General features: G+C 36.8%; 1 protein-coding gene across 1 annotated transcript in view; it reads left to right on the top strand.

Annotated features, from left to right (window-relative positions):
* Nucleotides 1-8,490: 8,490 nt before the first annotated feature.
* LOC112464682 overlaps nt 8,491-15,222 on the top strand; it is a 31,033-nt gene continuing 24,301 nt past the window's right edge. The window contains exon 1 of the mRNA XM_025031816.1: nt 8,491-8,646. The gene's annotated coding sequence lies outside the window, so the exon portion shown is untranslated. The remainder of the gene's footprint in view (nt 8,647-15,222) is intronic.

Raw genomic sequence — 15,222 nt, forward strand, 5'->3', positions numbered from 1 at the left:
CATAAATATCGGGAGCCCAGGAAATAAACGTCACAGAGAATTAAATCTAACTATATAGCGGGATGCGATATAAAGCTGCATAAGACTATAACAGATAAGAGCGAAGCCAAAGTTTCCTCCCGGAATAAAATTCGCGAAACTTGCAAATAATTCGAAACAAAAATAAAATTAAGATAAAAATGATATATCGCTGTAAAGAAAGAACAAAATTGATAAAAAAAGCGATCTGTGAAAATCATTTAATATTATTACTAAAATTATGTAAGAAATTAAACAAGTACGCGACAACAAATATTAAATATCAAATATATAATATAGCTATTTTTTAATAACACTTTACCTAACAAATTGACTATCCTGAGAAACTATCCTCGCACAATTATATTAAGGTCCTTTATTTCTTGATGAATTACATTAATTTTCGTCGAAATAAAATAAGTGAAATTTTACTGACGATAATTTTAACATCTGATAAATATATTCTGTAAGTTCTCGTGAATATTTAAGGATTAAATGGTGAATCCCGGCTGCTTTTATTAATAGCATAATCAAACGCTTTCTCTCTCTCTAGTCGTGCGGTCCCGTCAACTCGCACGCTCCGTCGCTCTCGTCCAACTCGTACTTTATTTTCGTAACGGAAGCTGAATCCTCATACGCGTAGCGTACAACCGTACTCCCATGAGAGGCAGCCCCGCTATCCGTCTCCTTCAATATTCATGCCGCCATGGAAGAGAACCGCGGTACGGAAAAAGGCAGAGAGAGAGAGAGAGATCGCAAAAGCAGATGGAGCAGACGTGCGCAAGATTTAAATGCGCGACAGTATTCTTAATCGTAAAAACAAAATCTTGCCTTGAAAGGGAATCAATGTCACTGTATATATATTTAAAGAAATGTATTTAATAATTATATATATTCAACTTCTTTGGGATAAATATATCTTTTTCATTAACCAAACATTCAGCTAAATGGATTAATAGTATGTGATAAGACTAATATCGATATATTTTTGGCAGAAAATAGATTGAGAGGCCATTATTTATGGTAGCAGTGTAAGTAAATAACTATCTAGATATTATTTTTGAATTAATTTGAAGTAGATTTAAAGTATGTACAGAGTTTGTATTAAGAGATTAACCTTTCTAAGCTTAAAATTTCTAAGAAGTAAAATATTTTTAATTAATTTCAATATAAAGCTTCTTGCCAAGTTATATAATTTTACGATAATATTACGATTATTAATACGTTCTCGCATTAATAAGCCAAGTTATATAATTTTACGATAATAGATTATTAATACGTCAAATTCGCAGGCATTTATTCTACGATTATCACACGAATGGATCTCATTTCTATTCTCCGAGTGGTCAAACTGATTTCTCACACATGCAATGTTTCCATGTTACGCATCCTGTCACTAATGACACTAAAGATTTGCTACCTGCAAGTTTAAGAGAGAGATTTCATTGGTGAGGTTGACAAACGGCAAACACTGATGTTCATTCGTGCCTAGTCACGCGTGGTGTGAAAATATATTTGTACATCAGATGATCGCACCTCTACGAATCGTTTTAGAAAATTAGTCCTTCGAATCGACTTTGGGGAAGGGAGATGACCCCTTTGTGCCCTCGAGCTTGGCCCACGGGGCCCTTCGGACTTCCGAGGAACGTGAAAAGCTCGTACGAAAGGGGTCGATGGTATCTCTAAGGCCAGGACAGTATTTGAAAACAAGCCCCATGCGAATGATGCTCTTTCCTCTTCGGGTTCTTTCTCGCTTTCTTTTTCTCTCTCTCGCGGCAGCGCACAAAACCGTTTCGGGCCCCGTTTAGACGACGGCGGAACCCTTTTCCGAAATTAGGCTTTGCGGACAACGGAGGGACCGTGAAGAGGAGACACATCTTCTCTTCCCTAGTCCCCCACTCGAGTGTCTAGACGACGAAGAATGGAGATGAGAAGCGAGTTTCTCGACGTTGCGAGACGCTGTTGCGACTAATGACCATGTAACATTACATTTGCTGTTGGAAATCTATGAGAGCGTGTAACGAAACGCGGTATTCTTGTAAATTGCGTTATTTATATATATAATATAGATATATAATATCCATATAATCAATAAATAATGTAATATCTATCTTGCGACAATGGTATAGGACTGTTTTAATATCATCATTATGTATTACTATTTCATCATTTTCTACATGTCCTTTTATTAGTTCGAGTCAAGTCGAAGAAGATTATTTGCACAAATCGTGCAAAATTACGAAAAGAATTAAAAATATGCTCCAGCTGTTGTATGGTATAGAATACTTTAACATAATAATAAAATACAACCCCATTAAAAAAGATGACGAAACTCTATCGTCTCGTCGGTCATTATTATTCACCCATTTTATTATGGTTGGAAAGAATATATGCATGATTGATGCACAAATCTCGACGTGCAACAGAACCCGTTGGCGAATAAATCCGTGTTTCTTATTAAGGGATCAATTTGGCTCCGGCAGAGGATTACTGGTGATACTTTTTTCAGGAGGCTCTTAGCCCAAATTAGAGTTCGCAATCACAACCGTCAGATGATCCTTTTACGTCGGCAGCATGTAATGAAAATCTCTTGAGGGGATAAAGAAGAGAGAAAGCTATAATGCTTACAATCATTTCGACGGGTAAAAAGAAGATTACTAGATACGTTGCGAATACATCGTTAATTATGTTAAATATTTTCAAAAAGTAATCCGTTCCGTGCGTCCCTCCATACAAGGTATATGAGCGCACACGTGGTCACGTTAAGCATGATGGAAGCATGATAAGAAAGTTCAGGCACCACTTGTGTCTACCGATCGTAACATCCGTGATTCGCCCTAGGTCTCCCTAATTTGTCGGTTATATTTCATTGCCGTTAAATTAATGAAATTAACGCTAGAGGGAAAGATTTTTTCAAAACACGTGCGAGATTACTCCGAGTAAGTAAATTAATAAATGGGAGGACAGATGTGAGAAATATGATAAGTATATAAATAATTAAATAAGCTTATAATCTATATATATTGTATATGTATATATCTATATGTATTTTCAATCAATTATACATATAAATAAATATGCGACTCCACAATATGGTTTTATTTTCTGGCGGCATCAAACCTTTGATGTAATTTTTATATTAAAATAATTATTTGTATCTAAGCAAATAAATAATAATTAACTTTTTCAGTTCATAATTATTTTTTCTCCATCAGAGAACCATCTAATCTAATTTAATTTGACTCTTAAGTACTAAAAAGACTAAAGAAAAATATTACTTCCCGATTTTTCTAAAGCTTCAATCGTGTAATTACTGTAATTAAAGCCAATATTGAATCTTTATTCGAGTAGACTGCCGTGATCTTTAATTCGCGATTGTCTCAATTCGTTGAATTAAGGCGATATTTCAGACGTTCGTTTTATAGATTGTGGTCGGTCGATATTGTTTGCGGCACCCTTGGTCAATTAATGCGGTTAATACGGTGGCAGCGGGGTATGAATCAGGACCAACACCTGTCAAGGATTTACGGAAACACGCTCTCTCACTCTCTCTGCTGTTATATTATTTCCGAAATCAAAGGAACGGGAGTCGCGTATACGTGCATGAATATGCAATTTCGGTCGACGGGTGGTCGCGTGTACCAGTCACCCTGTGAATTCCAGCCCTCTCTCCCGCTCCTCCCCCACCCCGTATATCCGGTAAAAAAGTTTGCCTATTATAACATTACAATGTAATTTCCGGAATACAGATTATCCTATTGTTAGAGAAAATTGTATTGTATAAACTGTATGTTCATGCTAATATTATAACAACAACTAAATTAAAATAATTTATAAAATTATTAGAATATAGACTATATTATTATTTAACTCAATAAGATTATTAAATCTATGATTGTTACTTTAATATATAATTACGTTTAATATATTGTTTTATGTATGTTTATTGTGCGTATGCATGTTAAATAGTATACTAAATGAACGCCTACTATTTAACAGATTATCATTTATAATATTTGAATCTCTCGTATGCAATGATTAATAGGAACGTCACTATTATACGACGTACGCGACATCAAGAATATCGACATTATTATTACACTAACCACTAAATTACTTGAGGTCTTGTATTCCGAAGCACATCATCTTTCAAATATCTCTTACGTCGTTCATTAAAACAGGGGTTTAGAAACGCGACATATATATGTACCATTGCGACTGTTACTGCTCTTACATCATTTTTTTTACGGACGCCTTTCTCTCGCATTGATGTAAGAGAAGCCCAAGGGAGAAAAATCACACGGTCTCTGCGTTTTAAGAAAAGAAGAAAAAAGAAAGAACGAATTTAACGACATAGAAGTAAAGCGACCATAAACGATTAAGGCCGCAACCGGATGAAGCATCTCGCCCGTTATATATTGGGGTACGAATAAATGCCTATCGTGCCCCATACCGATTATCGATGCCTTGTTGTCAAAGTGACATGTTCATCATCCGCTGCGCAATCTTCTTTACATTTTTCTACTACCTGACGACGTTGTTTCCGCCCATTTTTTATAGAAGCTTTTCTTTGTTAAGATTCTTATCGATGTTAAGCAAATTAATAAATTATTAATAAAAAGTTTTAATTGATAAATAGACATTTTTTTATTCAAATCGTTTGTCAAATTTAAATTTTCTTAAATTAAAATAAGAAATATTTCTATGTAAAAATGTAAAATTAAGAATTAATAAGAGTTCAGCTAAAATATTGAACAAGATGTAAAATATAGACATTAATCTGATCTCTCGTTAATCATATATCTAGGCACGCACATTTTCTCCGCAGCTGTAAGCCTACTCGTGCGCGCTATCGGTTAAATTGATTTTCATACAATTAAAATTTTAAAATCCCGCAGCAAAACACACCGTCACCTGCCGTCGTGGAAGTACTCCATCGCGCACCTGCCTCGATCGCGAAATATTGTTCAGAATTAAGGTGGGTCTTATTTACTCTAAGTGAATCGATGTCAATCGTTCGCGATGGAAACGTATAGGTGCAGCTGCCCTCGCCCTATTGTTACGGACTATGCCGGATGCATTACTTATATACGCGTGATCGCGACATGCGCATTTAATGAATGATAATTCGTGACGGCATGCAGGTATTGCATAAGAAAAGCAGCTTTTATTAGAAATTATTTCTATAAGTATATATATTTAAGTAATATGTATGCATTTTACAAATATTATAACTTTGCTATAGAGAAATTAATCCACGATTCATCATTCAAATAAGAATTTGGAATAATTTGTAATATACATCAATTATATCACATTTTGATGGCGATTTAAATTATCGACAGCATGTTACATTTTGAATGTTACCTGTGATGCGAACGTGAGACATCGAATGAAGGGCGTACTCAAAATCGGTGAACTCAACCCGTCGACAAGGGTAGCGAAGAAGAAGACCAAGAGGAACCCATCGCGCAGATGCCACACAAACACACGCAGGATTCTTTTCTGTTCTTGAAATAATTTTTTTCTCGAATCACTTCCAGTCGCGCGATTTCTGAACAATCGCGCGCGGCTGTAATTTGCGGGCCCGGCAGAAGGAGCGAGAAAAACGGGGGTTCTCCATGTTGAATCTTGCTTTAAAAAAAACTTATTTTCGTGTAAACAAGACCTTTTGTACTGTAAAAAGAATATATGTTATTTTTTGCAAAAAAAAAACGCGGGAAAATGCTTTTTGCCATTAACATTAAACAGGATCGCCGTGATCAATTAATTGATTGTAAAAGAAAGTGACAAAACAAATAAATTTTTTGACACTAGTTCAAGTCTCAAGACTATAAATTATTATATAATTTATTAATTAAATTATTATTATTAAGAATTATTACGCAATTGCTCAATAAAAAAATTTAAAAGTATATTTTATGTTTGCAAAACAGTCAACGATTTTAATAATTTTGTTATCAATTTTATATTACTAATATTAATAATAAAATAAACTGTAATATTGTCAATTTCCTATATAGAGAAGAAGTCATTAAAAGTTGTACGAAAAGATATAATAAAGATATGCGATAAATAGATTACTTTTTCCTTTTAATAAATATAAAATTTGAAATGAAAAATTATTTTAGAGAGATAATTTTTTAATGCATTTTCGGATTTGAAATAGAGGATATTTTCTGCAATTTTGCTACAAATAACTGAGGTACTTGTGTGCTTTTCTAGAAGAAACTTTTAACGTCTCGTTGCGTTTTAGCTTCTGGTCGAAGACGAGCGTAACAGCCGATCGCGTGTTAGATGAACGGGTTCTTTGTGTTCATAAACGTTGATGTGGCAAACCGTTTCTAATTACGCGCCTCAACGACATGCGGGGCCTTGTGGTCGCATCGTAATGCAACAGCGGCCCATTTCTGAATAATAGGACCATATTAGCTACCATGATCCCTCATTGATCTACCGTCTCGATCGGCGTACAGTCGATGTATATACACGATATATGCGTGATGCGTTTATGCCTGTTAAGTCTTCTAAATTCAGCAAGATGTCATCAATAATCGATACATATACAATATTCTGCAATATATATAACATAATATGTAACATAAAATTTAAAGAATAAAATAAAATTGTATTTAATATTAAACATGATCTATCTTTACAGAATTAAAAAAGATTCACATTTAATAATGTTATATATTGATTACTGAAGATAATTATTTTATGTTCATTCTATATAATATGTAAGTGTCGGCTTAGCCCCGGTCTCCCCTATTCTATATACATAATTTGAATTTGTTATACTTGTATAAGTAATCTGTCTTGTATGTCTACAAAAGACTCGCATATTTAATAATTTAAATAATTAAACTAATTTGAGATTAAATAAATATTAGTTTGCAAATTATTTGCAATAAAATTTAATAAAGCAAATATAGGGGCACGTATAAATACGTGTCTACAGGCATCTTAGAATGCAGCTGTCCCGCATGTATCAATTGATCCGATGCGGTTTTCCGACGGTTCCGTGTCATTTTTCACGTCACCGTCGCGAAACTTTTGCGAAGTTTCGAACGTTTCGATGTCGAATCGATCGGCCGGGTCGGCGATAGAATAATATTTGCTCATCCTCCTTGGATAAACAGATCGAGTGTCTGGGGAACGTTCTGACGCAACTTCGATGCACGCAGCTTGCGAGCATACACGAGGTCAAGTCTTGTCAAAATCGATGAAGTTTTTTTTTATATAGATAAGAGAATATCTCGATCACAGCTGCTCAATTGTGGCAGTAAATGACAAAGATAAATATATTTTTGACACTGTGTAGTTTTTAAAATATTGACTTCATGTGAAATAACTTAAAACTACATTCTACTTTTTAATAATTCCAGCCATGAGTTTTAATTCTTTTTCATGAAACAAAACAAATTGGCAGCAAATAACAGACATAAATTTTGTCTGATAGATTAAACGATTCTTTCCTATCATTTTCGATTCGTACATTGCCTTCTGGCGAAATCTCGGACGTGTTGCAGAAAAGGATGGAAAAGGGAAAATGAAAGAATTTGCCGGCATGTTATTGATTCGCGGTTCTGGCATAAAACCACCAACTGTCACATTGATGACTTCAATGGATCGTGATGGATCTTTCAAGAGCCCTGGTCCACAGAATCTAGACCGTCATCGAGAACAGGACGAATCTGTCCGAGTAATTGGACCTTCTGAATGAAAGACGAAGAAAGGAAGCGACGGGTGTCCTTGGCACGTGCCAAGCGCGGGAGTTCACAAAGGACTCCTCCTTGTGTCGCCCCAGGATTCGTCTTAACGTGTGATTTTCGGAGCAACGGCCGTGATATTGGCGGTCATACGACTTTGAGGCTTCCGCTTATTTGTGGTCAACCAAATCAAAACCTTTATCTTTCGGTGCGAAGCCGGTGACTTGCGGTTTTAACGCGACTCTATTCTATTGATACGTAGAAATCGAATTCTGGAGGATATCAATAATATTTATTCTGAAAGATATTTTGTCTGTTCGATAAGGTCGATATAATCTTTAAAAATATTACCGCAATATTAAAAAAAATCAAGTTATCGCAAACGATCGGAAAAAATTTTGAGTTAAAAACTTTATTCAAGATTATTAGTTCAACACTCATCTCGCATTTAAACGCGAGAGGCTGAAAAATTCTAGTATACGATCAGACGATCGAGACACCCACCAACACTTTTGATACCGAAGATCATTGGATCTCCGGCGTTCACTTGGGACGATTGGAGTGGCCGACGTGGTCAAGTCAGGTAAGGAGGGGGAATCGAGCATGAGAAAGACAGAGAGGGACTTCAATTACCAGGAGGAACAGAGACAGCGAGCTGGTCCCTCCTGTTCTGTAGGTTCACCTACGGACCCCTTCTACATAAGGCCCCGACTCTCACCCCACTTCGTCAGTGTAGAGGCGGCCGTTGAAGTGCCACGTTACGGACACCTTAGTGCCTTACGATACCTCGAACGTGATCCGAATAGTGTGGACAATAGAAAATTGTATTATGTGGGACATCGTGCTCTCGAAAAAGTGATTCGTTCTTGGTTGCTGTGTCTGATGTTTAGCTGAACGTCCTGGCGCCAAGGACGCAGTAAGTAGCCTGCTTCGTTCATTCTGTTTTTTTTCTTTCGTCGCGTAGATAGAGCTCGTGGGTGCTGACCGGTTTCGTGAAGCTCGACGTAGAGGTCGAAGTGCGATACTCGAGATTAGTGGGAGAAAGGAATTTATATTCGACGAAAGGCGAAGGGAATATAAATTTGAAAATTTCATGCTTCTTGTCTGGCAAAATATTTTCTGTGCATCATTTGATTCTTCTCATTTAATTAATACTCACTTCAGATTTAAAATTTAGTTGACAATCTAGTTGTTTTATTATATTTTTATTAAGCATTAGTAATATTTGTTATAATATTATTTATAAAGTTGTGTTTCTAAAGTTGTGTGTATATGAATTAAGAAATATCAGATAAATTAAATTTTTAAGAAATAAAATTCTGTTCACAAAGTAATTGTATATTTTTAGTCCAGTCGAGAATTTAATTCCTGATTTAACTACCAACAAAGCCGATATAATTTAATAAATAATTTAATAAATTTTATTTTTAATTGAAAGTTTTTAATCATTTATATTGACAAAAATTTCTATTTTCAATGTTAAACCACATTATAATATGATAAGTGAATAACCAGATAAATTCATTATAGAAAGTTTTGAGTATAATATAAATCAGGTTTAAAATGTATAGTTTTTAAATTTAACTATGTATGACTAATCTTTTTTAAATTTTACAGTTTTAATTCACATTTTTTATATGACACTGTCCAATTAAATTTTAATTTTTATCAGAGAAATAGAAATCTTAAATGAATTAAAAAATGCATTTTTGCAGTTTCACATAGTTTTAATAAAGTCTGTTTTTTAAACATCAAAAAATCGCACTTTGCTTCCACGTTTACGTCAGAAATCTCACGACCCTTCTGTTCGAGGGAGTAAGCGATCGCTTAATTGCTCGACGGTTGAGCCTTGCTCATGTCAGAACTGAAAGTTACCAGTGAAACAATAGCGCCTGCCTGCTTGCACATTGCAGCTATTATGCATGGTTGAGAAGGGTGCGCTCATTTCTTTTTTCTTCTTTTTTTCGCGCACTCCTTCTTTCCTTCGCGAGTCTCTCTCCCTCTTCAGATTATGCCCTCTTTTTATCTGTCATATTAATCCGTCTCGGTGCGCGATTGTCTAGCACTTTCTCAGACGAAGGGATTCCCTCTCATGTAAATCAACCTTCCTTCTCTTTCGGCTTTTCATGGATCGAACATGTGTATCTGTTATCGAGATTCGTCTATTGAGATTTATTTCTTTTTAGAAGCAAACCAAGTATAAGTGATTAATGAATTGGAAGTAATATAGATTTTTCGATACGACAACTATCAATAGGAATTTGTACGACAAGACGTGATTGTGATTTATTCCCTACATATATGTGTATACAATTAATATCTGCCTGTATGGAAAATCGGGCATGCATTCTTATTGAATTCTTTGAGAAAAAAAGAGAGTAAAATTCTATCCCTATTTAATTTATTTGAACAAAGTTTATTACCACATTGATGAGATTACGCAATCTTTAAAAATATTTATTCAAAGAATAATCATGCATAGAAAGCATTTAAATAAATTTATGACCAATTCATGATTTTTACAAAATGTTGTGATGATAAATTAATTAAAAAATAATAATAAAGTAAATAATTAATTAATTCATGTAGATAAATCTTCAAGAAAGATATACATCAAATTATTTAAGTTTATTAAACTATTCAGTTGAAAATATAATGCAGAATTTCCGAGCATATATTCATATCTATATTACTTATATTATAATTTTTCAATATTAATGAAAAAATTAATTTGAGAAATTGAATTGAGTTTCCGAAGTTTCCACACACGCACAAATTACTTTCACTCTCATTCATATCACTCAGTGCAACATTATGCGAAGTTTTGCGGACAGAATAATTTCGTATTATATCCTTACGTATATTATCATATTATAATAAGCCCCCTCAGAGCACTGAGAGGGTTAATATGGAGATCCATCGGACATGAGCTTACGCTCGTTCTTATTCACGGTGCAAAATCGTGGGCACCATGTGAAAAACGTGGCCGGTCTCGCGAGCGAAATCGCGGCGGCGATAGGGAGGGGGGGGGTTCCAGGAGGGGTGAGATCGGGAGTCGTTGAGGAGTGTCCGGAAAGTAAGGAGCGGGCTTCCTCTCGCCGGTCGACCGGTCGAACAAAGGACAAGTGCGTCCTCGAGAGCGATGTTAGAACCTCGTCTAATTGTAAGACAGTCCTTTTTGATCCGAGCGACACGCGGGCCCACGGGATTCAAAGGGAGAAAAGGGCAAGCACGCGTGCGCCTCGCACGTACATCTGCCGGCAAGGTGGGGGAATTTCGCAAGACGACGACGACGACGACGACGACGATGACGACGACGGCGATGGTGAAGAAGGGGCGCGGAAGAAGGAGATGGTAGCGGATGGCTGAAAAGGGGGGGGGCAGTCTCGTGGGTCCTATACAAACTTTCCTACGCCGAAGGTGAGGACCCCGTAGGTCCACCTCGAGGAGCCCCTCTCTCTCTCGGGTTCGGCGTTCCGCCATTTAAATACCCCTCGGACGCCGTTGCCAGGACTCGTTTCGCCGTCATTGTTCCTACCTTATTTTCGAGTCTCGTCCTGAATATCTCTCCGAAGTTCTCTGAAGGATACGGAGTGTGCGTGTATGAGAGACGTCACACACTCGCGAAGAGAGAGAGAGAAAGAGAGAAAGAGAGAGAGAGAGAGAGAGATTCGCGAGTTTCCAGTTTATTCCCGATCGACCTCCGCGCATTTGTTCTCTTTTCGGCCATGGGTCATTCTTCTTGTTTGATGGGTCGGCCAGCCGCCTTCCTCATGCGCACTCTCGCATCGTCGAGTGGATCGTATCTTGAAAATTAAATTCCACTTTGGCTGCTCCCGGCCGTCTAAGCACGGCGTATCCAAGATCGACGTCCATAATGGAATACAGTGAGCAGAATACATAATGGACCATGAATTCAAGTCTGAATAATTCAAGGTATATCAAAATGATTTATAATCTTGAGAGAGAAGATACTACCGCGGGCAAAGTGTGCCTGAATGAAGACTCTGATATAACTAATTTATCATCAGAATATCACTAAATATGTATTTTGATTATCAAGACAGATAAGTCTAAATAAATTTCTATATATTCATGTAAATAAGCGATTACTACTGTTATTTTTACATAGAAAAAAAGAGCAAGCTCAATAATTAAAAGTTTAGAGAAAGATAATTTTCACTTTATGTTGCTCGTTATCTTTCGACTTTTTCTAAGACAAGTTTTGAAGCTGATACGACTAATCAGTTCTGCAATATTTCGAAATCAGACTCGTCGAAGATCGTATAAGATAATCATTTGCTTTAAAGACGCCAAAGAAATTCGACCCTCAAATTACGCATCTTCGCGAATCGGGAAAGCCTGTTAACAGATCATGGGGTTTTACTTCCTCGGGGAACGCGCGTAGATCAGGCTGGGAGATGGTGGGGAGGCGCGCGACATGGGAACACGCGCGATCACCGGTGGGACAGGTGTGCTCCAAATAACGCGCGGGCCCAAGGCCTGTCTCCTCTCTCTCTCCTCTGTCGCACGACATGTTTTCTCTCTAGACGCGCGTTTCCTTCCTTCTCGTTGCCAAACTCCGCTCCCCTAATCTCTCACTGTCGCTGACGGTGCGAGCAGTAGCCTCTAGCGAGTGAATGCGGCTTTGATTGTCGTCGGTTGGGTCCCCAAAAACCACCCTCCCCCTTCACGGGGAGCATTTCGAGAAAATGGCGCTAGCAAAAGGTGCGCCTGGGGTCAATCCAATATAAATCAGAACCGAGTCTTGAGGCTTAGTCGAAGAGAGAGAGAAAGAAAGCGAGAGAAAGAAAGAGAGAAAAAGAGAGAGTACGTGTATGTGAGGAATCAAAGTGGGGGGAGGCCCAGAAGAAAGGGGGCGACGATGAATAGAGTATTTTCGGAACCGCTCGCGACCTATACATCGAGATGCTCGCGTATGTGCACAATCGTCTACGTGTTCGTGATAACGTGAAAGAGAATCAGGTACGAGACTTCCACCTGCCTCCTCCCCGCTTCGCCTAGCGGGGCTCCGAGGATCTTCGCTGGTATAAGAATTTGGTGTTTCTCTCGCGTTCGAAATGCCGCCGGCCGTTATTCTTCTCTTTTATATGTTGAGGATGACGTTGAGTTGCTTCTGGATCTTTTTTGAGGATACAAGACTTAGGGGAATTTGGTTATCAATTTCTCGATTAAGTCTTAAAGATAACTTCTTCTAAAGGCTCAGAAGCCTTTGTGTTAAAATTTCTAGGGTTCAGAAGTGATATCACGTTCTTCACATTTTCATTCTTGATGTTTGAAAGTTGGAGATTGATTCACAAATGGTTATTGTTGGATATCGAAGCAGATGATATGGATAAGAGACATGTATTCATATTCTTTATCGCTAAAGGTGCATCGTATTTATTTTCACTCTCTCCACATGATGTATAATAAACACTTTTACTTATTTTTTTATCAGTTTCGATATTTGATGTTCGAAAATATGTTTCGCAAATAGTCCCTATCAGATACAGATGGCAGCGACTTGGAGGCATCCCACGTTTCACATCACGTTTATATATGTATAGGTATATGAACTAGATAATTTTCTTTGGTTACGTTATATTGGAGAACAATGACAAATGAGCGAATTAAAAATCTAGCACTCCGTTTTATACTTTTTACTTTAAATTATTCCAAGATCTCTTATAGTTCAAAGATAGCTATTATAATGCAAGTGCAATATATTATGCAATTTGCAATATTGTGGTACATTAGTTTGTAAAAAGTATTCATAACGGCGGAAAGATTGTATAAGTTTTATTTCGACGCGATTTAAATACGTAAACGCGATGAGAAAAATCTGTAGCTTTGGAAACACCTTCGAGAAATAACTAAATAAATCGTCAGAAGGGGGAGAGAGGTAATTTGTTTCCGAGGCACCTAGGTACTTCAAATCTCCGTGTGAGCCGACGGAGACACTATTTGTTAAGCGACATTCGGCGGGCGTGTTTGCATATGTAAGATTGCGCGTGATTGTTTGCGCGGTCCTGAAAAGAAATCGGGTAACACACGAGTCTCTCTCAGCTGTCCTCCCCCTTTCCTGTCAGGATGTCCTGAAGAAAGAAAGAAAGAGAGAGAGAGAGAGAGAGAGAGAGAGAGAGAGAGAGAGAGACTGAGACAGAAAAAGGGAGACTTCGGTGTTTCTTTCAGAGTTAACGTCTTCTTAAGACTTCTTAAATTTAATACAATATCTATTTTAATAGAATACCTATTTTGGTAAAAATACTTATTGGAAAAATATCAATATTGTAAGAAAAGTTAAATGTAATAAACAATAAATTTATGTACGGTAATAATTTGTACATATCATAAAAGTATATAAGATATTCTAATATAATTATTCGGAATTATCTCTGTTAAAGCTGCTACTAAAAATTTATTTAATATTAATTTATTTAACATTTCAATCTGCATAAAATGTTAGTAAGCTACATTTATTGAAAATTCGGAGAGAATCAACCAATAAGAAAAAATTCCTTTAAACAGGTTTGTAAAGAGGTTTTCTTTTGTAATTGAAAGCAATTTAAAATAAATTGCAACTAATTTCCACAAAAAAGACAAGTACATAATAAGTATTTAGTTTTCATTTAACTCTACAAAGGATTTTACGTAGATTATTAACGTAATACTTAATTAGAAAGACACTTAAAATTGTGAATTGAGAAAATGTAAAATAATAAAGTTTGAAGAATGAAGTTTTTATTAACAGTATAAGTTATAATTATTGTAATCAATAAAAAATTAATTTAAAAATCTATAGATAAAGTTTGTACGAGTTTTGTAGTACACGCTGTGTAGTATCTAGTACATCAGATAGGCTACGACGCGACCCTAAATAGATAGACTGGGGAACTACGTAAGGCACTTTTCTCGGTGCCGGCCACGCAGTCTTGACGACACGCGCTACTTTTCGAAGTATTTCTTGCTTTCCCCGTGCCGCACCCTAAAACGAGGGGCGCATCAAGACCGTTAATGGCACCATCTTTCTTGTTTCGGGCCCGTGAATAATCCGCATTGTGATGGCGGTTTTCGCGCCACAGCCGCCATTAGTCTCGTGCGGCTCCGACAAGTGATTATTAACGCCACGAAGAAGAAAAGATCGAAAACGTGCCGTTTCTCGTTCCGTCCCCCCACATTTTTTATCTCCGTTCATTTGGCACTGACTATCGCGTACTATGTATCTATCTATCGTCGATTTATGAATCAGAGAGAAAGGAATAAACTAAAAAAAAAATTTTGCAAGAATGCACAAACTAGTATTGAATGAATTGAAATTTTATTTCAAAAACATATGATGTCCGGCTTGCAATTTATGCACATTTCGAACTTGGCAGATGGAGAATTTGCAAATAAATTTTCCCGAAAGGCTCGGGAGGGCCCTCTAGAAAAACACAAGCAAGATCCGACCCTTAATCAATCTCGTTTACTTCTTTGAATCTGCCTACTT

Source organism: Temnothorax curvispinosus, unplaced genomic scaffold (genome assembly GCF_003070985.1).
Source record: "Temnothorax curvispinosus isolate PA1 unplaced genomic scaffold, ASM307098v1 QBEX01014453.1, whole genome shotgun sequence".
NCBI lineage: Eukaryota > Metazoa > Arthropoda > Insecta > Hymenoptera > Formicidae > Temnothorax > Temnothorax curvispinosus.